Source organism: Phyllobates terribilis, unplaced genomic scaffold (assembly GCF_046119375.1).
Source record: "Phyllobates terribilis strain yellow unplaced genomic scaffold, ASM4611937v1 Scaffold_3__8_contigs__length_932513732, whole genome shotgun sequence".
In the NCBI taxonomy this organism is placed as follows: Eukaryota; Metazoa; Chordata; class Amphibia; order Anura; family Dendrobatidae; genus Phyllobates; species Phyllobates terribilis.
The window spans coordinates 769011121-769023737 of record NW_027362763.1 but is presented as its reverse complement, the minus strand read 5'-3'; positions in this window follow the sequence as shown (position 1 = coordinate 769023737).

Here is a 12617-nt window from a genome sequence, read left to right as displayed (position 1 = left end):
TATGGAAAAATAAGCATATCGCTCCTTGGCTGTCCCTGCCACTAAAAATATAGGTCCCATTATTATCGGAATTATGGAACTTACAATATTCCATATTCTGTTATGGGTGCCGGCCTGACAATGGATTTCCTTTTGAAGCTCGGGAAGCAAGCTTCAACAGTTTCGTGTAAATTGATCGCCAGCCTGTATCTAATCACCCAATTTCTGTCAGGGAGAAAGACCCTCGCATTTTAATTAGGTTGTAGCTTTACAAGTCACTTCTACTGTAGGTGATAATTTGCAGAGAGATAGATGCTGGACTGTCAGTTCTCCTATGACAAAAGGGGGATAAGGGAGGGGTGAAGACTTTTGGGAGAAATTGTCAAAATTTTCCTCAATATTTCCCTGACAATAAGGCTCACCAATACACACAGCTGTGTCTTGGTAAAAAGACTTTAGTGATCCTAAGACTTATAGTTTGTCAATGTACTGCTTCTGTCATTCTGCGGTCTCCAGGATGTCTCCTGTCTGCCTGAATCTTCCAGTAACTCTGCTACCTGTCTGCAGTCTCCAGGATGTCTCCTGTCTGCCTGTTGCCTCCAGTAACTCTGCTACCTATCTTCGGTCTCCAGGGCATATCCAGTTTTCCTGCGGCTTCCAGTACCCCTGCTGTCTGTGTCATGTGTGCCTCACACACTGACGCCTGTTTCTCATGTGCCCACCTGGGCCTTTGGCTTGGAGGATCCACCTCATGAGGTGAGCCTAACACTTTCCAAAATTGCAGTAAATTTATAGTGTTTTTACTGTAATATCGGAATATCGCAGCAAAACAAAAAGTGCAACGCAAACACATTGTGTAAACATACCATTAATGAGCCACAGGGGCTTTTGTAGACTCTAACTTCCTGTTGTTTAAGGGCAAAACACCTGTACATAACCACAGAATATGTTGAGATTACAGATGTAGTAATATTAAAAAGATGAATAAGTTAAAAATATTGCAACACCCATATTGGTTTTGCACATCAATAATTTGTATGCAAATTTTGCATACTCCGTTACAATATATTATGCAAATTGGATTTAAGTGTCATAAATATTACATTTTTTGTTTGTTAAATAAACTCATGGATAATATTGTGTCTCAGGGCTCTTTGCATCACTGCACTCAAACTCAGACAACTGTGATAATTACTTAGCCAGGTGATCCCAATTAAAGGAAAACTATTTCAGAAGGACTTTCCACATTATTAAGCAGGCCACAGGTTTCAAGCAACATGGGAAAGAAAAAGGATCTCTCTGCTGTCGAAAAGCATCAAACAGGGCAATGTCTTAGACAAGGTATGAAAACATTAGATATTTCACAAAAACATAAGCGAGATCATCGTACTGTGAAGAGATTTGTGACTGATACAGAGCACAAACGGGTTTGTGCAGATAAAGGCATAATGAGGAAGATTTGTGCCAAATAAATTTATCGTATTAAGAGGGCAGCTGCTAAAATATCATTACATTGCAGCAAACAGGTATTTGAAGCTGCTGGTGCCTCTGGAGTCCTGCTAACCTCAAGGTATAGGATCCCCCAGAGATTTGCAGTTAGGCATACACCTACTATTGAGCCACCCCTAAACAGTGCTCACAAGCAGAAATGGTTGCAGTGGGCCAAGACATACATAAAGACTAATTTTAAAACAGTCCTGGATGGTCAAGATGGATGGAGTAGTGGATTGTTGGTGGATGGTCACCATATTCCAACAAGGCTGCAACGTCAGAAAGGAGGTGGCGGAGTCATGTTTTGGGCCGAAATCATGGGGAGAGAGCTAGTAGCTCTCTTTAGGATCCCTGTAGGAGTGAAAATGACCTCTGCAAAGTATACGCAGTTTCTGACTGACCACTTTCTTCCAAGGTACAAAAAGAAGAACTGTGCCATCCGTAGCAAAATCATCTTCATGCTGACAATGCACCATCTCATGCTGCAAAGAATATGTCTGAGTCATTGGTTGCTATGGGCATAAAAGGAGAGAAACTCATGATATGGCCACCATCCTCCCCTGACCTCAGCGCTATTGAGAACCTTTGGAGTATCCTCAAGCAAATGATCTATGAGGGTGGGAGGCAGTTCACATCAAAACAGCAGCTCTGGGAGGCGATTCTGACATCGTGCAAAGAAATTCAAGCAGAAACAATCCAAAAACTCACAAGTTCAATGGATGCAAGATATCAAAGAAGGGGTCCTATCCTAACATGTAACTTGGCGTGTTAAGATGTTTTTGATTGAAAAATCTTTTGATTCCAATTAATGTGATCTATTAAAACTGCAAATTCAACAAATAACCATATTCAGTTCTTTACAACCTATAAAATATTTGGAAACTCTGTTGGGCATAATAATTTGGAATAGTGCATTTTGAGTTTTTTTTAGTTTTGAAAGAAATACCGTTATCATTGGGGAGTTTGTCCAATAAAATGTAATTTATAGCGGTTGATGACTTGAACATTATACTGACTCATTTGCATTGACATTGCATTGCATAGAGTTTGCATAATAATTTGGAGCGTGGTGTAGTGTGGTTGCTCCAAAAGTAAAAGAACATCTGCGCCATCCAATTTTCCTAGGTGCACCATAGTAATGGTGTAGGATGCCTCTTCACTATAATGAATGCCCCATCTGTACGTGGCTTTTTCACTTGGAACTGACTACAGTGGTAGCAAGCTCAGAGTTGTGTATCCAGGAGCCGGTCAAGGGGAATGGTGAATTAATTGAACACAATTAGATTAAATTAGAAATGTGTAAAAATATTTTGCCATAACTACAGTGAAGACTGGAAAACCTCTCATATATTTTTTTAGATGCCGGCATACCCGCCCAAGTTTTGCAAGCAGAAGGAGCTTCAGAAAAACACCGGCAGTGTCTTTGGTCATTTGGTAATTTTTTTAGAGGGGCTTTGCAGAAGGCATTTTTTTTTTTACTTGTATGTAGAAACTAGTAAGCAGCTTGCAAGCGCCAGCCGCCTGAAGAATGGTCAGGTCACTTCTTTTAACCTCTTCAAGTCTTTCCAGAAGTGAAAAGGTTAAAATATGCTTAAAATCCTAAACAAATGAACTGCAAGTCATTTTAACATTACAGTGCATGTCTTCATTTTTTTTAATGCTTCTGTAGCACTTTTTCAGGCAGGTTACCGAGCGTACCCACCTGAAAAAGGTGTTGTGTGCACATACCCTAAGGGCAAGTGGCATAAAAGATGCAGATTTTCTGCAGAAGCAAAAAAAAAAATGAGAAATTTGTAGCGGAAAATTTCATGGTGTATTTCTTTGCTGTAAGGCTGTGAACAATCTGCACATTTAACCCATTGCATTGCAATTGTTAGAATAAGCACACACATCCACAGAATAAACTGATATGCTGCAGATTTTCTTTAAGCAGTTTGGGAATGATATTTAGCTAAATATCCTCCACAATGCTGGTACTATAATATGCAGTGGATTTTCCCCAAGCGAATCAGAAAGAGAAAATCTGTAGCATTTACTGCACGTGAGGACATACCCAAAGCAGATCTGTAATCATACTATGCTGCCATATAAAAAGGACGGCATTTTATGGGGAGGACTGCTTCCTATTAGCCAAAACAGCACAAAAAATGTTGTGTCAGTTGGCTAAAACGAGCAAAGAAAGAATACACTGGACACAAAGCATTGTCTTCACATGTGTCACACATAGAAAGCCTTTTTCTGGGAGCATGTTATTTTCTTCCCCTGTATAACACCTCCTGTTTATGATTGGAAAACATCACACAGGGGAAAAAGTAACCGCCCCCAGAGGCATGTCTCTGCTACTGCCTCCTTGGTCTTAGCCAAAATTAGAATCTAAACTTTACAAGTTCACAATAACTCCACAACGGAGATGAAAAATTAAAAGATTTAAAAGATTTAAAATATGCTTTATACAGCTCTGCAGCCACTATTCCATGGCCTGGCCAGTTTAACGTGCTCAAAATTGTCTAGGTCCTCTTTAAGCACATAAAATATAGACCTTCTAGCCTTTCATCATTATATAAATAAAATAGTAGAAATTTGTATGAGTTTCTCAGAGTCATAAATTCCTCTCTGCTACAACTGTAAATAAATGTGGCAAAATGTATCAGAATTATTATATAATGACCAGAACAGTTGAGGGTCCGATTTAAGCCATGTTCACACTATCAGTATTTGGTCAGTATTTTAAATCAGTATTTGTAAGCCAAAACCAGGAGTGGAACAATCAGAGGAAAAGTATAATAGAAACACGTCACCACTTCTGTATTTATCACCCACTACTGGTTTTGGCTTACAAATACTGAGGTAAAAAACTCACCAAATACTGAATGTGTGAACGTGGCCTTACTTAGTACAGCTTTGGTACAGTTTTGAATGCATTATTTTTTGCCAAAACAAAACTTTTCATGCCCTTAGGATGCTCTCCTGGCTTTTGTAATACATAAATAATGCCCCTATGTGAATTTCTATTATTTGGTCTCAGGAGTAATAAAGACTGAAGACAAAAGGCATGAACGGATACAATGGGTTTACATCTCTCAGCCACAAAATAAATGTTAAATGTTAAAATGCTGCTGTAATATAGCCACCATCAGAAGCTGGCCAAAAGCTTAATATTCATTAAAAAGGGACTAAAATATGTATATGTCTTGGTAGACATTTTTGCATTGTCCACATGTAAAATATTATACAGAAAATAAACAATAAAATTGTATTTGTTTAAGGTATGTTTCATGTTTACTGCTCCAAAAGGGAATGTTCTAGGTTATATTCACTATTAAAAATTGCAAAGTCTTTTAATGTAAAAAAAAAACACTTTCACAGTTAACACATTCTTTTGTTGGGTATATGGACAGCATTCTTATTAAATATATCTGTTTAACATCTATGCCGACAGTCAAGAGATACATAGAGTATATTACATCTAACAGAACTATATATACAGTATGTACATACATACATTAACTATATATATATATATGTGTGTATATATTTCTAGCTCAGCACCATTGCGTTCTATCACATGGGGAAATGTAACACAAATGACATATTGATTGCAGATACTATGTTCACATTGATGCTTGGGCTACTTCATACTAGAAAGGCAGATAAGAACTGAACTGTATTTCCTTTTTTATTCCTTTTGAATGTATTTTTTATTGGTTTTGTTAACACTTTTATTTTTCTGAGACAAACATTCATGTTAAAAGTGATTCGGTAAAACACAATAAGAGAATACAAAAAACGTGTAAAATGTTTCCATACACTAATTTGTATCGTCTGTAACCATGCCTGATAAAGATGAAATAAGGTTAATGCCATCATCTTTTTAATTAGCTAATAAACAGTACTGACTGCCGAGGACTCTCATTTTTTTTATTTCTTCTTTCTGAAGACTGTGAGTTCCACAAACTGCAAAAGCACAACAACAAAAAATTACCCCTGTGACTATATATGATGCATTAGGAGTATATCCCCTAAATAAGTTATTGCAGTGGTTGTATAGTATCTATGAAAAACTACAGTCATTATACATTATCAGAAAATATGATTTTACTGAAAAAGTAGTATAAACATGGAACAAACTTTAAGCAAATGTGGATGAAAGATCAATTAAATTTTCACATCTGAGACAGATTATATATATATATAGCACATTTATAGCAAGTAGATTATAAAAGGACGAACTAGATGAACCATGTGGTCTTTTTCTGCCCCCGGTCTTCTGTGAACTACTCTATGTAAGATTGTAAATCTTCAGCTCTGACAAAGTTGTCTCTGCTACATCCAAATTTTAGCTACAGTCAAATAAGATAAATAGCTACAATTTTATATATAAAGCCATGATACTACAACAATTGAAAGGAAAAAAAGTCCCAGTAAACCACTATATTTACTAACATGTTTAATTTTTACAATAAATAAGAAACACAAATAAAAAACGTGTAACAAAGAGGACAGAATTGTACATTACTATAGTATCACACTATACTAGGCTATACTGTAATACCTACTGGTTGAAAATCAGCCTTTAACTAATAATCACCAATATTTTACTTATTACTTTATTTCCTAATATTTTGCTGTGTACTTTACTAATATCAAGCATTGATATGAGGAACCACAGCACAAACTGCTTGATAACTATGCTATATAGTGAGCACATGCTTTAGGCATGTTCTATCTGTTAAGACAGTATTATTCTTACCAGATTTCCTTGACAAACTTTCTGGAAAGAAAAATTTTACTTTTACTCGCAAAACAAAGTGTATTAAGCAAAGATCCAGAAACTTGTGTCACCAAATGTGAGGTTCATTCTTTTGCTGATGATGATCCATTTCTTCTAGAGTCATAAGAAGTGGAGGTCAGTGAAGCAATGGGTACAAGGTTCTCCATGCTGTGTAGTATTGTCCATGTACTGAATATAGGCTCCAGGTATCCCCTGTATAAACCATCACTGGAGAGAAGAAGAACTGAATGTTATCATGTTGGGGGCTGGGTATTCCCATGTGTTCTTTCTTCTTTCATACCTAAAAATGCTTTGTCTGTCTCTATGCAGTGTAAGTCTACTGTTCTCCACAGCTTGTGTAGACTGAATCATAGCCCCAGTAGGTAAACTCCGCTTCATTGCTCTGAAAGATGCTGCTACCTGCTTCTCCCATGGCAGGCATCCCTCAGAGACAATCAGGCCAGCCCACATTTCATGCACTCTGCCTAGCAAGATGGGGATTTTATAATAATTAATCACTGCATTGCCACAATCACATATGAATGGTTTGTAATGTGAGTATCCAGAAAAAAAAAAACACTAAAAATGTGTGTTAGGCTTTGTGCCCACGATGTGTTTTTTAAGCGTTTCCGCAGCGGCAAAAACGCTGCAGAAACTATTAAAAAAATGCATGGTAGAAGGCCTGCCATGTTCCCCAATGATAATCCGCATGTGCTGTGCACATGCTGCCGAAATTTCCGCTGCGGATTATCATTGAGGAAAAAAACGCAGCACTACCAATTATTTTGCCGAAGTGCTGCGTTTTCGCCGCCATTGACTTGCATTAGAACGGGTGCATTCCGCTTCACTAGATAAGCACATGCGGAATCCATGCGTTCTAATGTGCGGATGGTACCCAGGTCTAGAGGAGAGGAGACTCTCCTCCGGACCCGGGTACCATAGAAAACTGTAAAAAAAAAGAATAAAATAAAAAATAAAGATTATATTTACCTTCTGGCGGCCACCGATCTCCTTGTCTGTGCTTGCCGGCAGTTCGCGATGAACTGAAGGATCTGCGCTGACGTCATAGTCATGTGACGGGTCACGCGACGCTGACGTCGGCAGGTCCTTCAGTCTACCGCTGCCGGCAGCCGGGACGGTGAAGCAAGACTCCGGGGGCCATCAGAGGGTAAGTATATATTTATTTTTTTTATTTTTTACCATTCTTTCAGTCACACTATATAAATCCATGCCGGTTGCATGGATTTATATAGTGTGACCAAGTTGACCAGCACTTTCCAAGTGATGCTAAAATCGCTTGGAAAGCGCTTGTCAACCCGCATGCGGAAATGCATGTGAAGAACGCTTCACATCCGCTTGTCCCTGGCAGGAAAAACGCATGTACAATCCACATGTACAATCCGCATGTACAATCCGCATGTGTTTTTTCTGCCAGGGAGATGCAGAAACGCTCAGGAAAAATCCTGAGCATTTCTGCATCGTGGGCACATAGCCTAACTAGATTTTAAAACATCCGGGCAAAAGACACAAGCCACAGAAATGTTAGTTACACTATGACTCATAGATACCGATAATATAATATGCATAGACACACTTACATGTATGTTCAGACATATCTACATGTGCACATATACAGACAAAAGAATACAGCGGCTTCTGTAAGCGCTAAGATGAATGCAAATATTGAATATATAAAAATTTGGCCGGCATTACTGCTATATAGAATATGCTTATAAAATTAAGGTACTTGATGTACAAGTTGGCCAATTCATGAGCCCACCAGCCACGGCAAGGAGTACTTTTCTCTGGTAGGAAAGTAAACGTAATATTTAGCCAATTCATGAGCCCGCCAGCTATGACAAGGAGTACCTTTCTCTGGTAGGACCTAAAACCTAATATTTAGCCAATTTATGAGCCCTCCAGCCATGACAAGGAGTACCTTTCTCTGTTAGGACCTTAAACCTAATATTTAGCCAATTCATGAGCCCACCAACCATGACAAGGAGTACCTTTCTCTGGTAGGACCTTAAACCTAATATTTATCAAATATTCTATTTGCAGGTGCTGGTCAGTCTTTTGGTTTTTATACTGTCGGAGATGGTGACTTCCTACAGCCTAAGGCTGTTTTAAATTAGTGCTGGATCCTTCCTGACCTTTAAATTTGTAGGCTTTTAGCCCTGAAGAGGCATGCTTGCTAAATATTAGGCTTAGGATTCCATCAAAGAAAGGTAACCTTGTCTTGGCTGGTGGGCACTCATGAATTGGCCAATTTATGCGCTGCGTACTTTTATTTTATAAATATATTCTGTATTGCAGTAATGCAGTCCAATTTTCAAATATTCAATGTTTGCACATCTTAACACTGACAAAGTCCTACTGTATTGTTTTGTTTGGATATTATGCAGTCATAGCAGCTTGTACCTGTTCACATTTGCTTTATTCTATTTGGAAATGCTGGTCAGTTTTTTGCCATACATCATATGCCTCTCATTTATATTTAAAGAAAGTCACAATTGGCAACTCCATCAAATTATGTGAAAAAAAAAAAATTAAGGAGTCATTGAGAGTAATTAAAACTATTTATCTGCTTTATTACACATAGTTTAATCCCTTAAGCACCCGACAATTTTTTTCATTTTTGCCCTTTCATTTTTTCCTTCCCTTATTATATGAGACATAACTTTTTTATTTTTCCGTCAACATATTTGTGTGAGGGCTTGTTTTTTGTGAGATGAGTTTTACTTTTTCATAACACCATCCATTTTATTATGTGACGTGCTGGAAAGTGGGGAAAAAAATTCCAAGTGTGGCGAAATTGTAAAAAACCCCGCAATTCCGCAATTGTTTTTCTGAGTTTTTTTTATTTATAGTGTTCCTCTTACAGTAAAAAATGACCTGGCAATATGATTCTACAGGTCAGTACAATTACACAGATACCAAACATGCATAGCTTTTGTTTTACTTAAGTGATTCATTTTTTTTTAGAAATTTGTAAAAACAAATTACTTGTGACGCCATTTAATTTTTTCAAGTTTTGGAATATGGTGCTGTGTGAAGGCTTGTTTTTTGTGCGCAGGTCTGATATTTTTATTGCACTTATTTTGGGGTAGATGTGAGGTTTTGCTCGCCTCTTATTACAACTTTTTTGTCTTGCTGCCACGGCCAAAAAACCACAATTCTGGCGTTTTAATTTTTATTCTCATTACGTTGTTTACCGATTAGATTAAGTCATTCTTTACCACGTATGTGCTTTTTTTTTTATTCTTAATTTTTAATGGGGGAAAATTGAAGGGGGTGATATGAACTTTTTATTTTTTTTTATTTTTTTCATATTTTTTAAAAACATTTTCTTTTACTTTTTACTGTATTTATTAGTCTGCTTAGGGGAATTGAAGCTGCGATTGTCCGCTATATATAGCAGTGCATCAGCCCAGCTATGTATAAGAAAAAATCAAGGTCTGCTATGAGCGCCAGCCACAGATTGGCTTTCACAGGAGTACCGTCATGACAGGCACAGGGGTCTTCAGCAGACCCCTGGCCATCATGGCAATCCATTGACACACTGCAATCACATCATGGGTACACTGATAGGCGCATAGAACAGCGTACCCCATGTTGGCACACTGTAAAATGCCGCTGTCACAGATTGATAGCAGCATTTGGCAAGTTAACAGCCACGGGTGGAGCTCTGGCTGTTACCGGCAGATGATGGCTGATTATTACTGCCATCATCTGCAGGCAAAGATGTAAGCTTGGCTTGTGAGCTTGCATCAAAGGCAGGGAGACGGCATATGACATACCTTGTACATCATATGTCGCTAAGGGGTTAAAACTTCTAGAAAGACTGGACCAAAAATACATATAGGGCAAAAATTCTAATCCTAATATTCATTTATGTGGTAGCCATTTAGAAATGTTATAATATTCAAACTCCGTTATAAATAATAGTAAATATAAAATTTGTAGATTGTAGAGATTACCCATAATGTATTGTACCAAGGGTCTGCCCACTGTTGCCCGCCGACATGCGTTTCGTTTAGATTTTTTTACCTCTTGCTTCCCCCTGAAGAAGCAAGAGGAAAAAAAAGTGAAACAAGTATCAGCAGTGAGAATTGATTCATAATATTTATAGAACGGAGTTTCAAAATTATATTATTGCTAAATGGTTATGGCAGATATTGACTAGTAGGATTAAAGGGGTTGTTCACGTGTCATAACAACGGCATGTGAGCCCTGGGAACGCGAGTGCTGACACCGCTGGAATGGCGCCTGCGCGTGAGAGGAGTATAAGCTTTTTTATTTTCACAGGGGAAACATTCAGATCGAGAAGGGATTGTCCTGATAGTGGACAACCCCTTTAATTATATTATCACCTCATTTTTTTGGGTCCAGTCTCTGCTGCCTTTATTATCTAGACATCATCTTATTTGTAGTAAGTGCTTATCTAGTTGTTTTTTCACTATGTAAAATAAAGTGGACGAATAGTTTTAATTGGCTCAATAACCCTGAGAATAATCATGAGAAAAACATCCATATGTGTCTTTTTATATAGAATATGTAAACTTCTGGTTTCAACTGTATATATACTGTATATACATAGATTTATTTATTAATATGACAGATTACATGTACACTTATAGTACAAACACACAGATAGATACACACATGTACTTACATACACACTAATGTTCAATTCCAGATATATAAAGCCTGCACCATAATGTGCATACAGTATATACTGTACATCAGTTATGCCTGATAGCTCACAAATATCTTTTATGATTGATATTTTTTTAGCAGATTAGATTAATTCTCGTTTACCTTTCCATGAATTTCAATAACAATCCAGTTTCTAACAATATACAGTATATTCTAAACATTTTATAGACTATACTGCATGACATGCTAGCAAAATCCTTAACAGGCTGCAAAACACATCACAACCACTGGGTGGCTACACATAGGCATATCTTGAAACAATATGTATGGGGAAAAATCATCCCCCTCTTCACCCCCTGACCCAGCTGCTCCATCCTCCTGCCAGGGACTTTTCCAGTGACTCATGACTTGCGCAGAGAAAATTGACCTCCTGTTTCTACATAGAGCTTAGAAGGATTCAGCTAGTTAGTTTTTAATCACATGATGTCATAGATCTAATGGAAAAGAGAAGAATTAGCTGGTAGAAAGGCAAAATGAGCAATTGTAAGTACACAGTGCTGTATAATATGATGACTGCAATATATTAAGAGGAATAAAACTTTGATGGGAGGAGGAGGAGTGCTTCTTTAATTATCAATGGTGTAAGGTGAGTAGGGCAAACAAACAGTGTCAGACTGGAGTGCCAGTGGCCCACCAGTACCATTGACTCTGTGGGCCCATTATTCACAAATTTCCGTATGCTTCTATAGATATAATAATAATAATAATTGTTTGGTAAATCAATGATGAGATGCCCTGTCTGTACATAGTGAATTAAGTGCATTGTGCCAACTACTACTCATACAGAAGGAGGGGGGGTCAACTCCTGCACAGGGGACCACCAGATTCACATGTTCCTCTGCCTGAGTGCAAACACTAAAACTGAGGAGGACACACAAGGTCACTTGCATTTCCCTCTAGGAGGGTTCACATACTTTTTCTCATAAGAAGCCTATACCAATACTGGACTTCTTGCTTTTGCGTGCTGTAATTAACCCCTGATGGCATTCAAGGAAACATGATACAAGGAAGGAAGATGAGTTAGTGGCCACATCTTTGGACAGACGTAATCACAATTGCCAATCACTAATTGTCAAATGATCTGTTGTCACCAAGTGATAGAAATAATAGTAAGAAGAAGAGTAGAGTCCCGGCAGCAGCTGCTCTCCGCAGACATCGCACACTCACCCTGCTGCTCCCCGCACACTCACCCTGCTGCTCCCCGCACACATCGCGCACTCACCCTGCTGCTCCCCGCACACTCACCCTGCTGCTCCCCGCACACTCACCCTGCTGCTCCCCGCACACATTGCATACTCACCCCGCTGCTCCCCGCACACTCACCCTGCTGCTCCCCGCACACTCACCCTGCTGCTCCCCGCACACATTGCATACTCACCCCGCTGCTCCCCGCACACTAACCCCGCTGCTCCCCACACACTCACCCTACTGCTCCCCACACACTCATCCTGCTGCTCCTCGCACACATCGCACACTCATCCTGCTGCTTCCCGCACACTCATTCTGCTACTTCCCGCACACTCATCCTGCTGCTCCCCGCACACTCATCCTGCAGCTCCCCGCACACATCGCACACTCATCCTGCTGCTCCCCGCACACTGATCCTGCTGCTCCCCGCACACTCACCCGGCTGCTCCCCGCACACATCGCACACTCA